The 26995-nt window shown below is 38.5% G+C and overlaps 1 long non-coding RNA gene across 1 annotated transcript; it reads right to left on the bottom strand.

Annotated features, from left to right (window-relative positions):
* Positions 1 to 355: 355 nt before the first annotated feature.
* LOC128104444 (uncharacterized) lies at positions 356 to 26080 on the bottom strand. The gene is made up of 3 exons (XR_008216005.1): positions 25859 to 26080; positions 1753 to 1927; positions 356 to 426 (listed from the first exon to the last, which is right to left on the bottom strand). It is a non-coding gene; the product is annotated as an uncharacterized LOC128104444 (long non-coding RNA).
* Between the last annotated feature and the right edge of the window lie 915 nt (positions 26081 to 26995).

Here is a 26995-nt window from a genome sequence, read left to right on the forward strand (position 1 = left end):
AGATTTATACTGCTGACAGAAGAGGGGAGCATTACTTTGGTGTCTTTAAGATAAAAACCACTTTCTTGCCAGGCAGTAGTGGCGCACGCCTTTAATCCCAGCACTCAGGAGACAGAACCAGGCAGATCTCTGTGAGTTTGAGGCCAGTCTAGTCTACAGAGTGAGATCCAGGACAGGTACCAAAACTACACAGAGAAACCCTATCACAAAAAAAAAACCAAAAAACAAAACAAAAAAAAACCACTTTCTCTAAGGAATTCTCTGATTTTTTTTATTCCTATAGTACATTGCATAGGTTCCTAGTAATAAAAACAACTTTTCTGTAACCAAGTTGTAGGAATATGAGCCAAGTTGCCAGGAGAGATTTACCTATTATCCTTGCTCCTCCAGGTCAATCACTGTGTCCAGAAAAAGCAGAAGCCGTACCTGTTGGTTGCATATCATGGAATTGTTTAGTTAAGTTTCAGAAGTATTTAATCTCATGTCTCATCCCATATGTAGCTGAAGGGCTGTGAGGAACAGCCAAACCCAACCTCTGGAGTCTCATGGAATCAACAAGAGCTAGGGGCTTTGTTCCCATACAGGACATACATGCTTACTCAATGGTTCTCTTTCTAAACCTTCATAGAAAGTATCTTTAAATTAGATAAGGAAGGAAAGTTGCTGTATTAAACTTCTCATATAAAATAACTTCTATGGAACAGATCTTGTAACATTGTGATCACTAGTTAATTCTGCCTGCCCCCACAGCATCTTTTCTTCTGGATTGAAATGTGATAGCTCACATGGGCAAGATCCTTACTGGATATAATTTTTCTTGCATTAGTTATAATCTTTTTTTAATTTTAGACAAAAAAAGGGGAAATGTGGTGGTATTGTGTTCCCCGAAATATTGTGCACCCTAATAAACTTATCTGGGGTCAGAGACAGAACAGCCACAATATTAAAAATAGAGGATAGGCAGTGGTAGCACACGCCTTTAATACCAGCACTTGGGAGGCAGAGCTAGGCAAAAAATCCATGTGTTAAAGGATACAGCCAAGCATGGTGACTCACGCCTTTAATCCCAGAAAGCGAGCCTTTAATCCCAGGGAGTGATGGTAGAAGGCAGAAAGATATATAAGGGTGAGGACAAGGAATTGGAAGTATTTGGCCTGGTTAAGCATTTGGCCTGGTTAAGCATTCAGGCTTTTGAGCAGCAGTTCAGCTGAGACCCATTCTGGATGAGGACTCAGAGGCCTCCAGTCTGAGGAAACAAGACCAGCTGAGGATTCTGGCGAGGTGAGGTAGCTGTGGCTTGTTCTGGTTCTCTGATCTTCCAGTTCACCCCAATACCTGGCTCAGGTTTGTTTTATTAATAAGACTTTTTAAGATTCCTGCTACATCTTCAAATGAGTAACACTATTGGTTTAATTTTAATTAAATATGAACACTCATTATTGGTTTAATATTTTTGTTATAATGCTTCAGAGTCTTTAAAACAATTTGAATAAACTACCCTGAGATATTTGAAACAGTGAGGGATCAATGCAAAGCAATATTTAATTTAAAAGTTTAAAACAACATCCTCCTAGAGAGACAGATTTCGGGAGCATGCATCATTTCACACATGGTGACTATTCTTAGGTACTGTGTGTCTGTCCTTTCTAGGAGCTTTAATTTTTACATTAGACTTCATTGAATGAGATACATGAGGTTTCCTATTCACACAAATGCATATAATTTCCCATCAGGAAATAAAATCCCACTAACCTCACTGACACTGTTGGTTTTTTTAACTTTCAGCTCTTTATCTCCTTAAAACTGAGGGCTTTCCTGGTCCCTTGTCAATGGTTTTTGCCTTAATCAACACAAGCACAAGTTGGTTTATGATGGTCCAGTCCAGGCAGCAGGCAAGTAGTGTCTTCCAAACCTCACCTACAGGCTCCTGAAACAGAAAAGAAGAGGTGTGGATATCCTGTGGACTAAGAGGGAAAGTGGTGTTATAGGAGGAACCGGAGATCAGCCAATTATGGAGAATTTAGGTAAAATCAAATGTTTTTAAAGCAAGTTGAATTTCTATGCCAAAAACCAACTACTGTGTTAAGAATTAGATGTAAAAGCTCACAGGCTTTCAAATGACAGGAATGAGCATAAATGACATTGGCTTCCTACAAGACAAGAGAGTCTGTGCTTGCTAAACCCAAGATCTAAAACATGCACACACTACCAAAAATGTTTCACATAAAATATAATCCAGTAAACATGAAATCACCATAGACTTGTCCTTGTAGGACTTTATGATGTTATTGGCTGTTTATTCATTCAGTTACTTAGAAACAACAGGCTTAATCCAGTTTACAATGTAGTTTTGGCTGGTCAGAACATTTTAATTTTAAAATTATGCTTACCTATGAAAGAGTGGACCATGGCCATGTGAATTTGTTGAAAAGTGTCCATTATAACTCCTCACTTGCTGAACAATCAGGTTTTAAAGACTGACTTTTCTAACCAACCTCTCAGGTTCCCAGTAGCAAGGATTCCATTAACAGGGCTTTCTTGTGGAGTAATTACATTCATTCATTCTTTCTTTCTTTCTTTCTTTCTTTCTTTCTTTCTTTCTTTCTTTCTTTCTTTCTTTCTTACCATATTCTTTTTCTCTTGGTATTTGATTTGGTGGTATTGGTGCAGTTAAATAGTCTTCAGGATATGGAAAAACTGTCATTTTATGATGGCCAGCTGTGTTTTAGTTTTTTATAAGGCATGCCTAGGTGTATTACACTAGTACCTTTTTTTAAAAAAGACTTTGAAAGTCTTCCCTGTGATATAAGTTCAAGTGACAGTCCAATGAAGCTACACTTCCAACTAAAAAGTGTGAGGAAAAGCAATCCATCACCTATGGAGTCTATCAGTGTGGATGACTAAGAAAACTCCTTCCCTTTCCAAGGAGAACCTTCCCTAAATGCACTGCTCTCCACTCCACACCTGTTCAATACTTATGCTTACCAATAACTGACAGATCATCCCCAAGCATAGAAGATCTTTACAAATCTTTATTTAAATTGGTACTTAATATGTATTCCAACAGACTATATTTCTGATCTCTGTGGTAAATTTTGAAGAATTGAGTGATAAGGTTACTTTCCAAGAGACACACGCTGAAAAGTTGGATGACCTGTGAATTCCATGTAATTCAAGCCTTGGGCTCCTGGACTGAAAGCTTATACAGTAAAAGGGCATCCTTCATAAAGGGTAGATGCAGAGCAAGGGGTGTGGCTTAGTTAGTAGTGTCCTTACTAGCACAGGTGAAGCCTTGAGTTCCAATCCCAGCACTGCATAAACACAGGTGGTGGTGTGCAGGCCTATAATCCAGACATTGGGGAGTTAGAGGCAAGAGAATCAGAAGTTCAAGGCCATCCTCAGCAACATAGCAAGATTGAGGCTAGCCTTGGATACGTGTATATGCTTGGCCATATAATAAGCACAGAAATTTAATATTATATAATACAGATTTTTTTATGTAAGAGCCAAGGACAGAAAGAAGTTAGGAGGAAATATGGCTGGAAATTTTTCCATCTTTACTGAGATATAATTGACAGCTTAAAATATTCAAACTTTTTAAAGTAGCAACATTGTGAAATAATTACCACAATCAAATAATTAACATGCATTCCTACATATAATTACCTGTTTGTGTTTGTACATGCATGGCAAGGATATATAAGATATGATCTCTTGGCAAATTCCTAATAAATAAAACAGAATTGTTTTAATTGTATATTAACTGTATCCTATCTTTATGTATCACCAAAGGGAAGAATGTCCTTCTTTGTCAGGCTTCTCTTCACACTATCTCAGAAAAGACCACCGAATAATAGAACTAGATGTCCCAGCGTTATCATCCAGCATAAGCATCTATGGATGAAGCAACAGTCCTGGAGATAGTCTCTGCAACCACAGGGCACCTTGGCAAACGACCAAGCAAATTTTAAAGGAGCTTGAGAGAGCCCTGTGGGCTTTAGCTCTGATGCATGGAAATCTGAGCATAAGCTGAGGGGTAAATGACAGCAGAGTTTCTACCTCAAAGATAATTGACTGATACAATTTTTGTGTCTCTTTTGTCAAGACTGTTAAGGAAAGGAGAAAATGACAAGGTGGAAATGAAGTTGACAATGGTCAGGAAATGGGAAAAATCTCTGAATTACAATTGTTTACTTCCTGTCTTTTTTCTATACCAAAAAGAAAAGTAAGATTTTATAGAACAGGCCCTTACTGCACAAACAATATTTGGAAGAAAACAATATTTTGACACATACATACATATACACTTCCATAAAGAACTAGAAAAGAGGTGTGAAAAGAAAGGTCTGGAGGGCACAACCTCAGCCTTCAGGAGAATTGCTTTTCTTTTTCATCATAGAATAACACACACACACACACACACACACACACACACACACACACACACACACACTGCCAACTTATCCTAAACTGAATATCTCAAATACAGGAAACAAGAGGGAAATCAACTCCTCATGGGAAGCTTGGTTTGCAGAATTCAACCACAAAGGCTACACCAACAGCTCTTGGTATGTAAATAGTTGTGGACTGTCTGACACTGACTTCAGTAGTCAGGCATGTGCAAGTCTTGCCTCCCTTGATAAGTGCTAGGTCTGTGCCTAGTACACGTAGACCTCCTGGAATATAGACTGCTGGAATATTCTTTGGGGAATGTCTTAAGAACAGATAAATGGGAGATATGGAGCTATGGTTTCCAAGAGCTACTTCAACTTCCTTGGAAAAGTATTTAGAAACGTGCTAGAACTAGGTTGAAAATGTATGTAATCAGGAAATAAATTATTGCAGAAATGGAAATTTTTAAGAGTGATGGGGGAATTAGACTGACAGTTCTCCGTGGCTATGCACACTGATATCACCATCCATGTAGTCCTTGAGCTTTCCTGTGTCTTGACATGTATCCTTATGTGTCTTGTCTTTTGGGAATAGATTCCTTGTAGTCAGTTTCCTGATCCTGCGAACCCGTGGTTCTGCAGCCGCTCAGACCCATATTATATTATTTTTAACTATGGCCACGGCAGGCTCCTTGCTAGCTAGCTCTTATATCTTAAATTAATCCACTTCTATAAATCTATGCTTAGTCATGTGGCTCCTGGCTTACCAGTAGTTTACATTATGCTTCTGCTGGCGGCTGGCAGTGTCTCCTCTGTTCTGCTTTTCTCATTCCTCCTTGGAATGTCCCGCCTAAACTTATTCTGCCTTACCATTAGCCAAACAGCTTTATTTATCAACCAATCAGAGCAACACATATTTACAGCATACAGAACAACATCCTCATCATTTTCCAAACAGTTATTAAGCAAGAATTATAGTTATAATATTGTCTATTTGTATTTGGCAAAATTAAAGAAGAGTTCCTCATCCATAGTAAAGTTGATTCTCTTTTCTCTGATGATTTACATGCCTCTCAAATTCTATAAAATTCACATCTCACATCCAATATTTAGAAATTCTTTTAAAAAAATGCTTATCCTGTCTTGATAAAACTCAGCACCATCTTAGATTCTAGATCTGCTTTTATTGACCAGTAGCATTTGATCATATGAATTACTTATTCATAATCTTTACCAATTTTATTCTTTTACTTGTTACTTTTTAATTAATAGTCCTAGTATTAACTGTTTTGGAAACATTGTGATAAGCTAAGTGTGAAAACAGACTTCAAGGAAGCAGTAGTTTCCAGACTCAAGAGGACTGGTGTCCATATGGATTCACAGACTGTGACAGCATGCACAAGACCTGTTCAGACTCAAGTCAGACAAAATTCCAGCACCAGGATCAGGAAGAGAACATACAGTCTTGCCCACAGATAAAAAGCTATTTACAATTGATAGCTACTGGGAGAGGGAAAATCAGTTTTGGTCACTGGGTATATCAAACACACTTCAGAACATGCCCCATGTTTAGGAGGAGTTGGCTAACACAAAACTGACTCCATTGCGTGTGTGTGTGTGTGTGTGTGTGTGTGTGTGTGTGTGTGTGTGTGTGTCTGCCTTTGGTTTTTGTTTTCTTGGTTGGTTTGGTTTTATGTTTTTCAAGAAAGAAAAAGAACATAAAATTGGATGGGTAGGGAGGTTGGAATGATCTGGGAGGAGTGGGGGAGGGGAAAGAATATGATTAAAATATAGTGTTCAAAATTCAAAAATTAATAGACACATTGAAAGTAGTATATATGTTTATTTTATGGGTTTTAGTGCATAAATCCTTCATAGTTACAGAGTCCAGTGCACCTGAAATTTTTTCTCTTTCATTTTTTTTCCTGCTCTGCATGGTTGCTAGGAACTGAGCTCAGGTCCTCTGGAAACATAGCAGGTGCTCTTAACCACTGAGACATCTCTCCAGCCCTCTGAGTAGCAGTTTATTAAGAAGAAAATTTAACACATTTCTAGAAAAATATTAACAGAAAGAGAGGTGCTCAAGAGAAGAAAAAGTTTCAGATTTCTTAATAAGGTATAGATTTAATAAGGTGTATATTTCTTAAAGGAGAGTCACAGTTAAGCATCTATGTTGTGACTGTGCATAGGAAGCTTTGGGAATGTCATTGTTCAGAGGTCTTTAAAGCGACCAACCTTCTTCTCTTCTCTATTCCTCTATTCAATAATCAAGAATGTAGGGTGGCTTCTTCACGGAATTACAACCTGATATGATAAAACCAGGAGCCAGTAAGTTGCAAAGTGGGTTGGGTCATGTCCTTTTTCTTTGATGGGCTTCTGGTAAGGTACTAGACAATTGAATATTTGGAGTTGGAAGGAGAAAAAGGCTTAAGCAAGTGTTGTTAACTGTGTTGGAACTCTTGACTCAGCCAATGAGAATCCTCATCCAGACTCTGGGGTGGAGGACTCCTCTCCCTTCCCATGTCTCCATAACTTTCCTTGTCTTCCTATACTGTCTCATGTACGCATGTCAATTTCTATGTCTTGTTTGAAACAACAGTAGAGATGATCTAAAGGTCATGTACTTCCCCAAGTATATTAGGACTATGAAGAGACTACTGAAGGTTTCAATGCGTGCATCAAGCCCGACCTTGTCACATTTAATTGTCTTCTGTTTTAAATGTGCCCATCAATAAAATGTGTAAAAAAAAAACAGTTATCCATTTCAAAACACCTTCTTTCCTTTTATCTCCTTCTGGAACACAGTGTTTAACATGAATTTATAGATCATTTACTTAGGTTTATACCTTATGTATTGATCCCTTGACATTTATTGTGAGAAAGTGCTCAAATGAAACTTCTCTTACATGTTTTATTCATCTCATGTGACGCTATATTATTTTTGTCTATTATTTGGTGACATCTAGCAGTCTTGTTAATGGGCATAAGCAGTACGGCAATTAGAAATAATTACAACTTTTGGAGTACCTTTTAGCTGTGTTATTTAAGGCAATTACAATTTCTATATATAATATTTGGATTGATTATTATATTTGTCAGGTTATTAAAATTCCTTTAACTATTTTATTCTCTGTATCACCGTGAATTAATACATCAGGAAAAGACCTAAGGGACTGGTAGATAGGAGGATATTAGAGGAAAGAAACTAAACTATAGCTCAGAGTTTCTCCATAACTGCACTCTCATGGTTGAGGAGTGAACAGCCTGGTCAGGTGTACTTCTTGTACAGGGGTGCGATTAATGAGGAGTTGCTGAGGAAAACTCTAAACTTCTGCAGCTTTTTCACATGAAAAGGTTCCAGTGACACATGAAGGACCAGGGAAATAAATGCCTCACAACAATGTGTTCAGATATCCAGACACAATGCTCTCATTATAAAGTTAAAAAATACTTTTCTAAGCATTCTGAATATAATACAATTATTCTCTTTCATTTATTCACACAGAAAATGACAGCATCTTTAATGGTGAAATTAATTCACCATCTCTGTCTTTTATGTTCATTTCTATCTAAATGAAATCTTCCATACCCCTGGGCCTACACTCAGTGCAATGTTTTTGTTGGGGTTAATTCTATAGCTAACAACCCATGGTTTGACACTAAGATCCTGAAATATTTCCTTGTTTAATTTCCATTCTATTTTACATAACTAGAAATATATGTATGAAGGAATGAAATTTTACAAAGAGTTTCCTATTTAGAATTTTCACAAACTACCTTGTTTTTCGTAAATGAATCTCCTCAGAGTTTGTTTTCCTACTGAATATACTGTACTTTTCTGAATCTTCATTAGAAACAGCAAATGGGGGAGGGGTGGTGTCAAATGCAGAAACCTAACAACCATCCAAATTCCATCTGTATTTCTGGCCAGTGCTCTAGCTCTGAAGAAAAGACCATTCAATCCAGAAACAGACAAGAAAGAAAGCTGAAATGTTAGTGCCAATGCCAGAGAATTAGCAGGGAGACACGCATTAGGCAACAACATGGTTTTGCTTCTTACAAGCTCCCAGGGGCGGTTATTTCAATAAGAGGATCAAGATTTTGGTTTAAGTAATTAGAAGAAAAGACATGCCATTTACTAAAGGAGAGAAGGTTTAAGGAGCAGAAAGAATTAAAAGCTCAGGTGGAGACAAGCTAAAGAAGAGCACCTCGTATTAATTAAGGGAACAATCCACCGAGGCCATATAAAACTCTAAACACGAACATACTAGATGTTGGGGGAACCCAACTTCATAAAACAAGCACTGCTAGATTAGGATAGACATTGAGTTCCACACAAAAGGAGAAGGTGACGTCAATTCTCCACTATCCCCAAAGACAGGTCATGCAGGATGCCCCATGCACACCAAAAAAATAAATCAACAAAGCAACATCAGAGCTAAATGACACTGTAGGTAAAAAGGATTTAGCAGACAGCTACAGCATATTCTATTCAAATGTCATAGGATACACATTTTTCTCAGCAGTTCACGGAACTTTCTCTAAAATACATAATATTTTCAGACACAAATTAATTCTTAACAATACAAGAAGAGGGAAATAATTTCTTGTTATAATTTTTTGTTATATTTTATAATATAAAAACAATTTCTGCTTATAGTGGAACAGTAACAACAAAAAGAAAACAGAAAGAAAAAGCTACAAATTATATGAACTCATGGACAATGGGAAATATACTATTTAGTGATACATAGATCAATCAGAGAGGAAGTTGAGAGAAGTTCAGTGGGTAAAGCATCTGCTGCTCATGTGAAAACCTGAGTTTGATTCCCACCATCCATGCAAAAGGCAGATGTAGTTGTGTGTATCTGAAATCCCATATTAAAGACTAGAGACAGAATACCAGGACTCTCTGGCTAGACATATTCTCTAAAACAGTGAGATCCAATATCAGTGAGAGACATGATCTCAAAAAATAAGGTAGAGAGTAATAAAACTAAGGAACCTCTGGGCTCCATAAGCTCACCATCCTATATACACACACACACATGGAGTCACAAAGGAACCAGGGTAGCCAACGCAATAATCATAAGCAAAAAGAACAATAATGGAGGAATCACCATCCATGACTTCAAGTCATAATATCAAAAACATCATGGTATTGGCCCCCAAACAAACTTGTAGATCAATGGAATAGTATAAAAAGAACTCAGAAATAAATCCACACAGATACAGCCACCAACCTGATCTTTTACAAAAATTACAAAAAAAATAAAATTACACTGGAGAAAACGTAGCCTCTTCAACAAATGGTACAGGGAATATTGGCCATGGACATGTAGAGGAATGAATCTCAATCTGTATCTCACCCTGTACAAAATGCGATTCTACATGGATGGAATTCCTTAGCATAAGACCTGAAACTTGGGACTATTAGAGGACATGTGTAAGACAAGGCTTCAAAATACAGGCAAGAACGTTTTGAAAAGGAGTAAGTCAGAAAATAAAAACAAAAATCAGGAAATGGAGTTGCATGACATTAAAACACATCTGCAGAGAAAAGGAAACAGGTGAGTGTGTGAACAGGCAGCCCACAGAATAGAAGAATAGTGCAGTAGCTATATATCTAAGGGTTATCATCTAGAACACAGGAAGAATTAAAATAAAAGCTAAATGTCAAAGCCTCAAACAATTACATCGATAAGTAGACATGTTAAGTGAATAGATGGTATCAGAAGATCAGCCAACAAGCACAGGGAAAGTTCTCGAAAGATGAAGATCAGATGGCCCATAGACATGAAGAAAGTTCAACATCCTTACCCATGTAGAAATGAAAATTATAACACCATTAGTGTTCTGTCTCACTCCAGTCGGAATGACTATCAATAAGAAAGTAAGTAACAAATCCTGGCAAGAATGAATGAAGAAGAAAGAACCCTTACATACCACTGCTGAGAACATAAATTGGTACAACTCATATGGGGATCAGTTTCCTCATAAAAACTAAAAATAGAACTTCTACATAATCCTGCTCTACCACTCCTGAACACGTACCTAAGAACTCTAAGCCAACATCACAGAGGTTCTTGAACATCTTTATTGATAGCTATTTACAATGTATAAGCTCTGGAATAATTCTAGGTGGTTGGACTCCCGGAACTCCACCCGGGGTCTGGCTGTGGATCTCTGCATCCAGTTCCCTCAGTCACTGGATGGGGTTTCTAGCATGACAATTAGGGTGTTTGGCCATCCTATCACCAGAGTAGGTCAGTTCAGGATGTCTCTCAACCATTGCCAGCAGTCTATTGTGGGGGTATCTTTGTGGATTTCTGTGGGCCTCTCTAGCACTTTGCTTCTTCCTATTCTCATGTGGTCTTCATTTACCATGGTCTCCTATTCCTTGTTCTCCCTCTCTGTTCTTGATCCAGCTGAGATCTCCCGCTCTCCCAAGCTCTCTTTCCCTCGACCCTCGACCTTCATTACCCCCACTCATGTCCAGGCTGTTCATATAGATCTCATCCATTTCTCCGTCATTGGGTGATTCCTGTGTCTTTCTTGGGGTCCTGTTTTCCAGGTAGCCTCCCTGGTGATGTGAGTAGCAGTCCAGTCATCCTTGTTCCACATCTAGTATCCTCCTATGAGTGAGTACATGCCATGTTTGTTTTTCTGAGTCTGGGTTACCTCACTCATGATGATTTTTTCTAGATCCATCCATTTGCCTGCAAACCTCATGATGTCATTGTTTTTCTCTGCTGAGTAGTATTCCACTGTGTATATGTACCACATTTTATTTATCCATTCTTCAGTTGAAGAAGATCACTTCCTAAATATAACACCAGTAGCTCAAACACTGAGAGAAACAATCAATCAATGGGACCTCTTGAAACTGAGAAGCTTCTGTAGAGCAAAGGATACAGTCAACAAGGCAAAGCAACAGCCTACAGAATGGGAAAAGGTCTTCACCAATCCCACATCTGACAGAGGACTGATATCCAGAATATATAAGGAACTCAAGAAATTAGACATCAAAATGCCCAACAGTCCAATTAAGAAATGGGCTATAGAACTAAACAGAGAATTCTCAACAGAGGAAACTCAAATGGCTGGAAGACATTTAAGGAATTGCTCAGCATCCCTAATTATCAGGGAAATGCAAATCAAAACAACTCTGAGGTACCACCTTATGCCTGTCAGAGTGGCTAAGATCAAAAACACTGAAGACAGCTTATGCTGGAGAGGATGTGGAGCTAGGGGAACTCTCCTCCACTGCTGGTGGGAATGCAAGCTTGTACAACCACTTTGGAAATCATTATGGCGCTTTCTTAGAAATTTGAGAATCAATCTCCCCCAAGATCCAGCCATATCACTCTTGGACATATACCCAAGGAATGCTCAATCATACCACAAGGGCACTTGCTCAGCTATGTTCATATCAGCATTGTTTGTAATAGCCAGAACCTGGAAACAACCTAGATGCTATTCTATTATTTATATGTGTGTATGACACCCCACCCCCTTTGTGTACAGACCAAAAGAAAGTGTTGGGTATCCTAGAGCTAGAGTTATAGATGGTTGTGTGGTACCTGAAGTAGGTGTCAGGGATAAAATTTAGGACCTATGAAAGAGCAACAATCACTCTTAACTGCTGAGTCATCTCCCCAGTCCCAACCAGTATCCTCTAGAATGTGTTAAATGATAAAACATCTTCTCTCAGTGGATGAGATCTACATGAGTGGACTAGGTGTGTGGGGGGTGGCAGAGGGCAAGGAGTGGGGGATGAGAACATAGGGGAAATGGGAGGGTCAAGCTGGAACAGGGACAGAGTGGGAGGGCAGGGAGGAAGATACCATGATAGATGAGGACATTATAGGAATAGGAAGAGGCAGGGTGCTGGGGAGGCTCTCAGGAATCCACAAGGTTGACCCCACCTTGGTCTGCTGGCAGTGGTCCAGAGGGTGCCTGGACCGGTCTACTCTGGTGGCCAGCCTAGCAAATAACCTAGCTGTCATCATAGAGCCTTTGTCCAGTGACTGATGGAGGCAGATACAAAGATCCACAGCCAGGCACCACGCTGAGTTCCAGGAATCCAATTGATGAGAGAGAGGAGAGATACTGCAGGCGAGGGACGTCAAGATCATGATGGGAGAATGTGCAGAGATGATGGACCATAATAGTGGAAACCCATGAACTGTGGACTGGTGGCTGTGGAGCCCCCATGGGACTGGACTAGGCCCTCTGGACACGGAAGATGGTTGTTTGGCTCGAACTGTTTGGGGGGCACCCAGGCAGGGGGATTGGGATCTGTCCCTGGTCTATGAGCAGGCTTCTGGAACCCGGTGCCTGTGGTGTGACACCTTGCACAGCCTTGGTGCAATGGGAAGGGGCTTGGACCTGCCTAGGCTCAGTGAGCTGGACTCTACTGACTCCCCATAGGAGACCTCGATTTGGGGGATGTGGGATGCAGGGTCGCTTGGGAAAGAGGGCTGGAGGGTGGGAGGAGGGAGAAGGGGGGTCTGTGGATAGCATGAGGAGTAAGTAGAAAATTTCTTAATAAAGAAAAATAAAATTAAAAAAAATCAATGTAAGGGAAAAAAAAGAACTTTAAATAATCCCAGAATAATGTATGTCCTATCTGTTTGAATTGCGATAGTTTTAATAAAAAAATTAAAATAAAGATACTCAAAATATGATGGTAAGCTAATATTTAAATACCATACATTACTTAGCATGAACATTGTAGCAAAAATACTGGAAAGGGCAAGTATTATTGATGTATTCAATTTATAAATTTGCTTCCAAGTAGGAAATTGTATGGTATTTATCGTATAGGAAATATAAAGAGGTTGATCTGGGATGCTTTAGCTTCCCTTTCTGATTTCTATCTATATGTGTGGCTCAGTTTCCTAAAATGTTATAAATTCTACTCAAATGTGTCACAGAGTTAATATCTTAAATTCTGATTACTAGGTTTATTTTTTAATAGACATTGAATTTGTGCATATTATCTGACTTACATGAAATAAAAATTGAATAAACAAAAAAAACTTCTCTCCTTAATTGCCTAGATCTATTATTTGTGGCCACGAACTTATTGATGTACAAAAACAGAAGCCCTGTGGTTTTATTTCTCTTTTCTGGGAAGGTACCTTGGCATGGTCATCCGCTGTTACTGAATTATGCATCTATTGTGACTAGGGGGCACTCTTCTTTCCTTTTTTTTTAAAATATGAACTTTAACACAGTATGAAGGCACTCACCTATTATGTCAGCATTTTCAAGGCTGACGCAGGTGGGTTGTGAGTTTGAGGCCAGCCCGAGCGATGTAGAAAAACTCTGTCTCAAAAACAAAACAGCAATCTCACCCTGAAAAAGCAGAACTTTAAACAGCAGACTTTAAAATAAAATTGCTTTGGGTTTACAGGAAAAAAAATGAGCATAAGGTACAAAGTAATATACCCCCTTACCACACCAGTTCTGCAATTGACCCCCTGCATTCATACCGTCCATTTGTTACAAATGATGATCAAGTATTCATAGTGATAACTTGGGTCCATGGTTCATGCTGGGATTAGTTCTTTGTGTTGTACAGATCTGAGTTTAGAAAAATATTATTATGTGTCCTGTGTCCACCACACTAGCATCATACAGAATCATTTCACTTCCCTGAAAACTTACTTCACCCTCTTCTCTCTGCTTTTCTTTTGATGTAGCTTATCAAAATATCCCTTACAGAAGTTACCACACTCTTCACTTCTCTAGTGACTTTCGTTACCGGAGGTGGAGGTGGGGAACAAGTGCCCAGTTGTAACAGCAATCAGCTCCTCACTCTGTGGATGGCTACATTGGAAGCTTCTGTGGGAGCCCACAAATGACTCCAGTTTGTGACTTGATTTCCATCCTGACTCAAGGTCAGAGAGTTCAAGCTTGTTTTTACCTCTTAAGGCTGGATAATAGGATGTTTGGCCAAAGGCATAGTTACTCCCCAAGGCTGGATAACAGGATGTATGGCCAAAGTTGTAGTTACCAGGTGTCTTGAGAATTAAGGAGGTGTTTACACTTGTTTGTACCATGATGTCCTTGAGAGGGGAAGGTCTTTTGCCTTCCTTATTTTGGGTATAAAAAGGCTGTGAGAAACAAACCCAGGAAAACTGTGGTATTGACCCAGAGCCCTCCCGATGCTATTCTGTGTCTCTGTCTTTTTCTATTACATCATCTATGCTTCTATTTTTCATATCTGTTCTTTCTCAATCCTCACTCCTCCATTCCAGACTGTTCAATAGTCAGGTGGAACCCAGAAAGCTTCTATTTCAAGCTTATTAATGCAGACTAGAGAATTTTACTCTCACAAGTGGGAAGGCAGCTAAATATGGCTGATCCCCAGAGCTAAGGTCCAAGGGGAGTGAACATGATGATGTTCAGTACTGACAGAGATGTGCCAATGACATTAATCTCTGGTCATGCAGGACAAGAAGACAGGACAAGAGGAGACACCAGCATCCAACAAAGTCAAGTTAGCAATCAAATTCTTTTCCCTTATACTGAGGTATCTTAAAAGAAGTTGGGGCTTTTCCACAACCCAGTTTGATTCCAATCTTTGTTGAGAATTTTTTGGCAATTGTATTCAAGGTACACCATAGCTTTTTATAAGATGTGGGTTAAATTAAATGGAAAAGGTAGATTAGTACTTCAGAGTACAGGAGTTCCCCAAATTGCTCAAGCTCGGACTAGTCTGTGCCTTGCATTTTGAATACCATGCTTACAAAAGACAAAGGGAAGAAAAGTAAACTAAAACTCAAGAGTTGGGGGAAATCAATAGGACACACACTTTTTAAATTGACACAAAACTAAGAGCATGGAGGAGACACATTACTATGCAATGTTCAGAAAGTAATATATTTGGAATCAAGCAAAATTCAAATTCGGCCCCAGCCAGTTAGTAGTTGTGTGACTTTATCTGAAAAACTTACTAAATCTTATGGCTTCCATATTTCTTCATCTATAAAATGAAGAAAATAATTATTTTGGTGGTTAAGTTAGATCAACCATAGAGAAGACTTGGCTCTTACAAGTTAAGGCAAAAAACTGAATTATTTATTTTTTGATAAAGTGGAAAGCAACCTATTTTTATATAGCCTTTAAGTTAGTGTATATTTTTTTAATCTTTTTTGATAGAAAAACTTCAATAATCTATTATCTCTTTCTAGCACAGTGTGCTTTGTGTAGGACTGATAGCTCATTGTGGCTTGATGAAAAAAATGTCTTCACATTTTAAATTTGATTAAACTATTCTGTTGCAATAAATAAGCACTCTGTGGAGAAATAACAATTTGTCTATCATTAGCAGAAATTCCTTTCACATGACAAACTTGAGATGTCTCTAACAGTTCTTTGCAAAAAAAAAAAAAAATGGCCTCTGCAAGACAATAAAACAAGTACAGATATTTAGGAACTAACGGAATGGGAGATTTAGATTATATATAATTAAGCTTTGGAAACATAAAAGGTAAGCAGATAGCCATGAGCCCTTTTTGTCAGCCCCCTGTTTCTGGTGTATGGATCTTAACCCAACTTCTCTGGAAGGAAATGACAGGAGAGGTCTCACTGCAGTTTCCTGAGAAACTAAAATGTCAGCTTCTTGGACCATCCATTCCTCCTTGTAGGGGTGGGGGCTGGGCTATAATTTTCCACACCAACAATAAACTTTTTAAATTGATTAGGAGATCAAAGAGAACTTTGAGATTAAAAACAATATAATTCTTACTCCTGAAGCAGCAAATATTTTTACAAAGAACAAGCAAAGACATGCTAGTTAAGAGCAAAACGTTTCTTGTAATATTTATTAGCCAGAGAGCTCAAAACCCAGAAAAATTCATTTTAACAGTTTCTTTGACTTTAATCAAAGTACGTTTTAACATTATTTCCAACCCCCTTTCTTTTGGATTTGGCTGTCATGGTACCTCTTGCATTAATTTGTTATTTATGAATACCCAGCTCAAACACTGTTCTGTACAGGTTATGATAATATGGGTGAGCTGACACATTGCCACTCTGCCCAAGATGCAGCTAGTTGGTTATTTACATGGTCTCCATGAGCATTCTTTATTTTATTTCTGTACTTTAGAAATATTAGAAGTGATGGCATGCTACAGCTAGATAAACATGATCACAGCCAAGCTACAGGGCTAAATGCTACTCATCACTAATTCAACAGTGGTCTCCCATCACTTGTGGTGGCCAAGAAGGAAAAATGGCCTCAATCACATGGCCTTGACTTTCACTAAAGGAAGACCAAAGTGAGTGAGAAAAAGAGTGACGGTGGTATTGTGACTCTCAGGAAAGCCGTAATTACACTCTGAGGGATGTGGGAACCTTGAAGACTGCCAAGCGGTAAGAATTTGCTCTGGTCTTGAGGGTAAGGGGGTGTTTTGGCTGCTAGGTATGGACCATAAGGAAATCAGAGGAGAAACTGGCAAACAAGATGGAAGGTTCTGACAATGGTGACAGCTGACTTCAAGGATCAGATTTGGAAATTAAGTTGAAGGTGAATCCAACAGGAATGAGAAGAAAAGAGTCTAAGATGACCCAAGTTCATTTCTGACTAGAACATTTACAGAACGTTCTTACTGAAGGGCTGTGTGTAGGGAAGGAATGAGTTTAGATGTTGGGAGTCCAGATTTAACTTTTGAACTTATTATACTACCCTGACTTACCTTCTTGGACATTCAGTTAGTGTCAAGTGCTCACTTAAGTACAATAGTTAGAAGTCAGAATTGGCTATTGTATTCTGGACACATAAGCATATTGGCTGTGTTTGAAGCCGTGTGATCTAGTTTTACATGCAGCTCAGTGATAGAGTGCTTCCTTGCATGCAACAAGTTCTAGCTTCTATCTCTGGTGCTATAAAATAGATAAATAAGGTCACATGATGATCTGTGATTACCCAAGTAAAATGGTTTCAGGCTGGAGAATTGATTCCACAGACAGAAGACTTTTAAAAATTTGGTTTGGCTTCTTTTCCCACTTTTTTGTGTGAAAAGATTATGAAAGTAACAGTTCTGGAGAAATGCCAATAAACTCCTCAGGAATCACTAGGGACAGACATGTCTTTGTAAACCATGGTGACTCTTCATAGAAAAATAGTGCTGATATAACTTAATAATCAAAATCTGTCTTGTCTTCTACAGCACTGTGGAAACTGATTTGGAGTGTGTGGTCACCTTGGTTCTTAGAGTCTCATTTTCTCATTTGTAAAATCTAGATACTCTAAGTTTTCTTCAGACCTTTGATTCTGAGTACAAGAGGGACTGTTGCCATTGTTAAGGTAGGAAGCTCTATATACCTGACAAATCAGACAAGATTTACAAGCCTCATTGAATCCTGTCAGATTCTGTGTTGTTTTAATATTTCATTAGTATCACTGCTCTCCTGATTCAGAAAAACAGAAAAAAAATTAAGGTTCCAGGTTTATAGTTTTGGTGCTAATTTTAGGATTAGACTTGGTAAGCTGCTATATGCTTATTGTTTTCATGCCCCAAATAATAACATCATCTCTTCCAGATTCCTTTCAGTGTCCAAACCTGGACCTCATGATCTCCATTTAGGTCAGGCAAGATCTAAGATCTTTGATCACTGGGTAGGAAGGATCTAAGTCCCTGGTCAACCTCGAAGAAATTCTAGAAAATGGATCGTGGCTTTAAAATTAAGGGACCAAAGTGTTTGAAGGATAAAAAGACAATTAAAGGACCATGGAAAAGGAAAGAAGACAATTGCTTTGGAATCTGATGTTTCACAGCCTGAGAATCAATAGTTCTGACAAGAATTCACTGCAAGGATTTTCTACAAAGGGACACTAGGTTTATTATTATTATTATTATTATTATTATTATTATTATTATTATTATTATTAGAGATATTTCAAATAAGAATCAAGAGGCATGCTTAAGACCTAGAGTATCTGATCTATGAGTTTAACCTTCCTTTCCAGACTATAAACCCATACCTTTCTGAGACTGTGAATGTTGTTCACAGTAAAAGCATGGGCCTTAACTCCCTTGTGTCTTAGTTGGGTAAGAATTGCTTTGATGTTCATGAGACCTGTCCTTTTATCTTATCAGTGTCAATTTCTAGCCAACTTTATTTCACCTTACAAACCACCCTGTGATCCCTTTTCCCTAAGAAAAAGGAAGGACCATAGAAATGATCTGAACACTGTACCTTCAGAAGCCACTCAACTTATGTATATCATTATTGAGAGGAGCTTGAACACATGGCTTTTAAAAAGCTCACATCCACATTCAGGTGGTGCTGTTCTTTTCCTGAACTCATCTCCCTCTCTCTTCTGTAACTCCTGTACTTAAATGCACATTAAAACTTTTTCTTAACAAATTTCAGCTTTTCTTTTAAAAAAAGATATTTTATTCTCTTATTTTTTTTGCTGTATCTTATAATAGAATATATTTCACTGTTCCTTTAGAGAGTTAATAAAAGAAATATAGACACAGAAAGAGAGAGAGAGAGAGAGAGAGAGAGAGAGAGAGAGAGAGAGAGAGAGAGAGAGAGAGAGCATTACTACATACTAGAAAGAAGAGGAGGGAGAAATAGCATGAGAGAGACACAGCAACAGTTTGTCTAACTCAATGCCCCTCCCCATGTCCCCATGTTTATTAATCATACTCATTTTGAGTCAGTTTTCCCTTCATCTTTCAACTGCTTTTCTGGATGTTAGCACACTCATGGATAATCCAACCAATCAATAAACTTGTAGTCATTGAACTGGCACTCTGAGTCCAGAGTTTCAGAAACTGCACAGTCAGTGTCTATGTGCTGTCTCTGTCCAGAATTTAATGCCTACACAACATCCTATCCTGTACCTTCTTTCATCCACACCGTGGAAATATGGAATTAGATGCACTACAGTCCCAAGGACAGTGCTGACCGCTGCGCATTATTACTATAGAGTATTCAGGACTGCTTAAAGCACCAGAGAATCAACACACAATAATGATGAATAATAGGCAATTTGATCAAACCTTTTATCTAAAAATTAAAAAGTTTTCTTTTTCACTTAGTCCCTATCTTGAGTGATTTAATATATACTGCTGTGGGATGTCTTTCTGTATGGTGTGAATATGTGTGACTCCCATTGGATAATAAATAAAGCTGTTTGGGCCTATGGCAAGAAAGCTTATAGCCAGGAGGGAAATCCAAGCAGAGATAGAGGAGAAGGGCAGAGTCGAGAGAGACACTCCAGCCCACTGCTGAAAGAGCAACAAGATGTCAGCAGACCAGTAACGCCACAGCCACGTGGCAACATATAGACTTATAGAAATGGGTCAATTTAAGATGAAAGAGCTAGCTAGCAAGAAGCTTGAGCCATAGGCTATACAGTTTATAACTAATATTAAGCTTCTGAGTAATTATTTTATAAGTGGCTGTTTGGAACGTGGGTGGGAGAGATTTGTAAGGCAGAACCAGAGAAACTTTCAACTACAATATACCCACTTACACACATACCTTTATAGTGATGTAATATATGTTATTTAAACAAAAACCATAAAAGAAAATATTAACTAACTGTACAATAGAAAATAAAGTTCTTACACATAATGGAATATTAAAATAGGCAGTCATTAAATATCGGACTTTGAAAATTACATAGTGGTATTAGGAAATGCTCTTGATAAAACATTAAATGAGAAACAAATGTGCAAAAATAATATGATACAAAAGCTGGAGAAGTAGCTCAGTTGGAAAAGCGCTTGCCTTAAAAACATGGGGCCTTGAGTTCAATCTCCAGAATCCACATTAAAAATGAATAAATCAAAACAAGTGTAGTGGTGTTCACTCGGTGGAGACAAGCAGATCCTTGGTGCTCACTGTCCAACCAGCCTACCCTGCTTTGGGAGTTCTAGTCTAGTGAGAGATCCTGTCTCAAAAAAATAATATGGACAGCACTTGAGCAGAATCCAAGGCTCTCTGGCCTTCATATTTGTGCTCAAGTGTGTACATGTGTGTGTCACACACATGCTTTTGAATCCACATGAATATATGAACACCCATGCCACACACATATACATTTACATACATATACTTATAAATAAAGCAACAACATAATTCCCACACTTTTGCAAAAAAGTATGTATTTCAAGTCAATAATGATTTTAAAAACAAAAAGGTAAATTTATCTAAATGATGCAATTAAACTTTTTAGACTTTTACTGTAATAAGTATGCATTATTTTATGTTGAGAAAATGTTACTTTGGACCAGAAGTTTAACAATGTAAATAGTAGAATAATGTTGTAAATAACACTATAGAGGTAACACAAACATTTTTGCCATTCTTATATTGTTGTATATTGTAGCCAATGCCCCGTATATCTCTGTTTACAGGTAAATGTCTCTTATGATTATGTTCACTTTGCTAATTTCCATGGAACCCTGATTTGGGTCAGCTGTCCTGTTTCATGGGTCTAAATCAGTTCTCAATTTTCCTAATGCTATGACACTTTAATACAGTTCTTCATGTTGTGGTCTTAGGTAACCCCTGTGAAAGAGATTGAAAGGCCCACATGTTGAAAACTTATGACCAAATGAATAAGCTTTAATTCTTATTTATTTTGAAAGAGATAATGGGTAATTTCTGTGTCTTTTCCTCAGTAAAGCCAAACCTAAAATCTGAGAAACAAACAATTCAAACCCCGTGAGACACAGATGTTAGTGCAAAGGACAGTAGAATGCTCTTCAGACACTGAAAACTGGAACTGTTTTTAGAAGTTAATGTTTTTAAGCCTTCAAGTTTACTTTTCTTGTTTAATTTTGTTACATTGAGATGCTAAATGAACATGATTTAATCTTCATGTGCATTTAATTTACTTGATTCAGGCATCTATTTCATGCTAGCCCTCTTCTTTTTCAAGTTTTAGGCCCCAATTTAATTTGAAGCATGTCGGACCTGATAGATTGCTAGCTGTAATAGAAATTGTAATTAAAAGGTGATACCACGATGATGTCTTTGCCATTAACTTTCAGAAAAGAGCTAAGACAATTCACCCTGCAATTCTCAGACAGTTTCACTGAGTTACTTTGTCAGTAGTTCAAAGTAACTGGCGTCCACTTTCAGACTGGCCCCAAATAATTGGAAATGAAGAGACAAGAGGAAGAACAATCAACACTCTCACTCCAGGGGGCTGTTAGGCAATTCCTTAATTTTAATCAGGAATCCAAATAAATAATAAATAAGATTAAATTCATCCCAATCTATCAAGTAACTTCTTTGACATCATAAAAGTTAGCCAAATAAATCAGAATAATGGGATTTTGACAGAACAAGACATTTATCTATTTCCAGAGGAACATCTTGGTCACACAACTTATAAATTGAAGGTGGAGACATTCCATCCATCATCAAGATTTCCATCTTGTGACAGGGAAATAATTACTATGTGCCCACCATGTTTGCAATCTTTGGTTTGTCAGGACATGAAACAATGCATTAATGCAGCCTCGGTATGTGGACAACACCTGCAGGGTAGGCAGACGTCGCCTTTCTACTAACAGCAGCAAGTGGAGAATCTCTGCTAGTAACTAAGCTTTGCCTTCTGAGAAAGTTGCACAGAGCCGTCCCTAGGAGAGGTCTCATACTGGCCTCTGTACATTCTAGTACATTCCTTTCCCACAAACTCATGCAGAAAAGATATGCCTCTGAATATTTAAAACACAGTAAAAAACAAAACAAAGAAACCAATGGGTCAGGAGCTCCAGATTCACCTCCAACCTACTGCATCTCTAAAATTTAAAAATAGAATGTTTTCTGGCCTGAAACCTGTAAGCATCTATTAGCACTAAATGTGAATATTTGAATAAATGAATGAATGAGTTGAGAGTCTACTTCCAAGACTGGCATACATCTGTGTAAAATTTACATGTTGTACATACATACACACAGATATACGCCATAGTGAAAAAAGAACTCATCCAGACAGGTAAGACTGAAATCTCAACTCAAGCTAAAAGAAAAGAAGCCAGGAACCCATCGCTCATCAGCCGTGGAGAGTGGATCCTGAAGTCAGCTGTGTGACTAACAGGAGACTGCACTTCTCCCAGGTCACACAGCCCCTGCCCAGCACCGTAACAACCCCTTCCTAAGTGACAACTGCTTCATCAACAGCAGCGCTCACAGATACACTTCACTCAAGTATGACTGATTCCTAGGGACACACAATTGCTAAATGCCTTCCCCTCACTACAGAACATTATTCTAACTTCATCTTCTTGCATTAATCCCATCATCACAGGAGCAGCAAATAATCCAGAATGACTTCCCACTGGTTTCTGGGAACAATGCTCAGAAGGCTTCCAGAGAGCCAAAGCTTTCCGGGACCCTTCCACCTGGCACATTCTCCTGGCTCTTTCAAGGAGCCCACCCTCTAGGCAATGAAGCCATGAATCTGATTTCATCAGGCTGTGGTTTCATCCCCAGTGGTTTGTGGCTAACTCATTAAGTCTACAAGTTGTAGGTTTTATTAAAAGTTGGCTGAGGCCTCCATTACCTAACTCAATAATCATGAATGCATTTGAGACCACTTGAATTTCACATCTGAAGGTGTCTCTATCTCACAACTGCATGAGATTTGTACTGAAACTGATGCAATGATCTCTAGCATTCTTTTTTTAGTTATTTTACTCATGTATTTATGTGTTGGTTTATTTTGGATGATTGGGGATTGAACCCAGTGACTTGCATGTGCTAGGCAAACAGTCTATTGCTGTATTACAGCTCCAGCCCTCTTCTTAACTTTCTATTACAAGCTCTCACTAAGTTACTCAGCCTGGCCTTGAGCTCACTAATCCTGAACTCACTCTATAGCCCAGGCTAGCCTTGAATTTGTAGTATTTCTGCTTCAGACTCCCAAGTTACCTGAGATTTTAGGTTTGTGCAGCCAGGCCCATATTTTGTCCACTCTCTGTCAACTTTTCTGTCTCCTATTCCAGGGTCAGGATTACAAATTTAACTTTGTCAGACTATTGTTCCTATTCGTGTAAGGGAAAAAATGTATTCACAAGGTTTATAATATATAAATATAAGTGTGTCTATATATGTGTGTGTACAATATATTCAATTCTCCAATTTGAACACAAATCATTTGAACACAAAGTCAGGTGAGTTGAAAGCACATACTTACATGCTTAACTTCCCATTTTAATTTTAGTTATTTATTTCCAGAAAAATAGTATAGATGAAATATGAATTATAATTTTAAAAATACAATAAACTCTCAAAAAATAAAAATGTTAAACAAGGAAATATACATATATGCAAGAATAAGTATAAATAAAGGATTCATGTGATTTCTGTGTGAACTGATCTTGGAAAAGGTTTTCTGAAGAAAGTTATCTTTTTCTGAGAAATCTTGATTACCTTTACAAAATAATGGTTATGGTTTTTTGCTAGTTGCTGCTTTCATGATTGTGTGAGTCATACCTCTAGCCCCTTTAATTGCAAGATAGCTTCCTTTTTGTCTTAGAACCAGGGAGGAGCAGAGATGAGTAGATTAGACTCTTGTTTTCTTTCAAAACTACAGCTGCCTAAGAGCAGAGCCCTTTGATAATTTGTGTGCTATTTTTGGATCCACTTTCATTGTGCAACTGGCTGAAGCATGAAATGAGCTAAAATCAACGGAATTGAATGTAACTGAACTGAAGTGAAGTGAAATAATGTGATTTCCAGTATGTCCAGTGCCTTTAGGACAGAGTAGAATTCCAGCATCTTCCAAGGGCTCCCCAGTACAATGGCCACCACACAAGCTGAGGTGGTTTGGATAGGAATGGCCTCCATAGGCTCATATATTTGAATGCTTAGTCATCAGGGAGTGGCACTATTTGAAAGGATTGGAAGGATTAGAAGGTGTGGCCTTCCTAGAGTAGGTGTGGCCTTGTTGGAGGAAGTGTAGCACTGAAGGTAGGCCTTAAATCCATATCTATCTCTCTCTCTCTCTCTCTTTCTCTCTCTCTCTCTCTCTCTCTCTCTCTCTCTCTCTCTCTCTCTCTCTCTCTCTCTCTCTAACCCCACTATGGATCAGGATGGAAAGCTCTCAGCTACTGCTCAGCACGTACCTGCATGCTCCTCTGAAACTGTGATTCCCCCAATTAAATGCTTTCTTTCATATGAGTTACTTTGGTCATGATATTTCTTCACAGCAACAGAACAGTGACTAAGACACATACCCATCCCATACTCTCCACACATTATCGTTGATTTTCACTAGCAGCTGTCCATACCCTATATAACCCAACTCTGACTTTCTAAAACCTGAAATCACCTGGTCACATTTAGAGACAGCTGTAAGGTAATTGCCAGAGCCAGAGCCATAAATTAATTCAAACGTATTTGTTATTACTAACTGCAATGAGAAAACAAAATTCAGAAAACAAGGCAGGAAGAAATCAAAGAATGTAAAGGTCTTGAATCCACATCATTAATTCCCATGGTTTACTGATTTACTTAATATTTCTGTAACAACTCTATACCTCTCTCCTTAGTTAGGGTTTCTATTGCTGTGATGAAACATAATGAACAAAAAACAAGTTGGGGAGGAAAGGGTTTATTTGGCTTATACTTCCATATTGTTGTTTATCACTAAAGGAAGTCAGCACAGGAACTCAAACAGGACAGGATCCCAGAGACAGGAGCTGATGCAGAGGCCACAGAAGTGCTGCTTAATCACTTGCTTCCCCTGGCTCGCTCAACCTGCTTTCTTTTAGAACTCAGGACCACAAGCTCAGGAATGGCACCACCATGGGCTGGGCACTCTACCGTCAATCACTCATTGAGAAAAATGCCTTCCAGCTGGATCTCATGAAGGCATTTCCTCAACTGAGGCTCCTTCCTCTCTGATGACTCTAGCTTGTGTCAAGTTGACACACACGAAACCAACCAGTACACTATCTACTCACTTAGCACCCACTTCCACCTCACACACCATCCACATGCCTTACCTTCCTCCAACTAGCTCAGTACTATCTATCTTACAATTAATGGAAGATAAATCACTCCATAATTCTGTGATGGTTAATCGTAACTGTCAATTTTTATGGGTTTTAGAATCCTGATGGAAACAAATGCCTGGACATATCTGAGGGAATTCTTAGATTAAGTTAACTGAAGTTGGAAGACTTTGGTCGTTTGAATGAGAATGGCCCCCATAGGACCATATATTTGAATGCTTTATCACCAGGGAGTGGAACTGTTCAGGAAGGATTAGAAGGTATGGCCTTGTTGGAGGAGGTGTCTCACTGGGAGTGAGGGGTTTCAAAAGCCCAAGCTAGGTCTTCTCTTGGCCTGATGGCTGTGGATCCGGATGTAAAGCTCTCAGCTACTACCCCAATGTCATGCCTGTTTGCTTCCAGCCATGATAACTATAGACTAACCCTCTAAAACTGTAATCAAGCCCCCAATTTAATACTCACCCTGAATGTGAGCAACACCACTGCATGGACTGGGATGGAAGGAGAAAGTGAGTAGCAGGGTTCAGTTTATCTGTTTCTTAACTGTGGATGCAATGTGACCAGCCATCTGTCTCACACTCTTGCAGTCCTGACTTGGTTATCATGATAGACTGTAACCTCAATTGTAAGCCCAAATGACTTCCTTCCTTCCTTCCTTCCTTCCTTCCTTCCTTCTTCCCTTCTTTCCTTCATTCCTTTCACTGCCTTTGTTTGTTGTCACAGCAACTAGAAAAGAAAGTAATACAAATTACAAAGAAAAGAATTAGTTCATGAGATAGTCTATAACAAGGTTAATAACATCTCTAAGTAATATCTAACAAAATAGAGCTTCATTATTGCTTGCACAAGTGTAATTTCAAATATCTGAGAAGAGAAAACAGACGTCTATCAGTAACTCCCTTGATGTACCTAGGTATGTGACATACACACAAGCTGGCAAACATGGCACTTGTTTCTTAGCCATATAAACAACTTTCATGTAAATTTGCACTGGGGTTTCACAAGGTTGAAATGTTTTCTATTTCTTTTATCAAGGTTGCTATTCAGTGAGCCCATTTCCACTCCTGATTCATCAGGTAAATTGATACTTAGAAACAGAAAACCCTTTCACTGGATATGTGTGCAGGTGTTGTGGGCTCCAGCATAGAAAGATGGAGGAGGGTGCTGAGAACTATCTGAAGATGCCCCGGGATGATGAAGCTTTCTGGAGACACAACAGTACTGAAAATAACTGTTACTACTCTCACACAGCAGATCTGTAAATCATTCTTTCTTTACAAATCATTTTTGCTGGAAAACAACTTACTCACCTGAAGTCCAGATGATGCTCTAGATACCATTACCTGAGTGTTCTTCTTTTCCACAGAAATGAATTAAAAATAAATCTTGAAAGATTAGCTAAAAGATCAATGTCAGAGTTCTTAAAGAAGAAATCACTTGGGCAGAACTCTAACTGAACAACATGTGTAACAGGTCTTTCTTTGGACTGCCAGTTCCCGAATAACGACACAGAGACTTTTTATTAACTTTGAAAGCTTGGCCTTAGCTTAGGCTTGTTCCCAACGAGCTCTTAAAACTTAAATTAACCTGTTTATATTA

The sequence above is a fragment of the Peromyscus californicus genome, unplaced genomic scaffold, assembly GCF_007827085.1.
Source record: "Peromyscus californicus insignis strain IS unplaced genomic scaffold, ASM782708v3 Scaffold_8__1_contigs__length_139910024, whole genome shotgun sequence".
NCBI classification, from domain to species: Eukaryota; Metazoa; Chordata; class Mammalia; order Rodentia; family Cricetidae; genus Peromyscus; species Peromyscus californicus.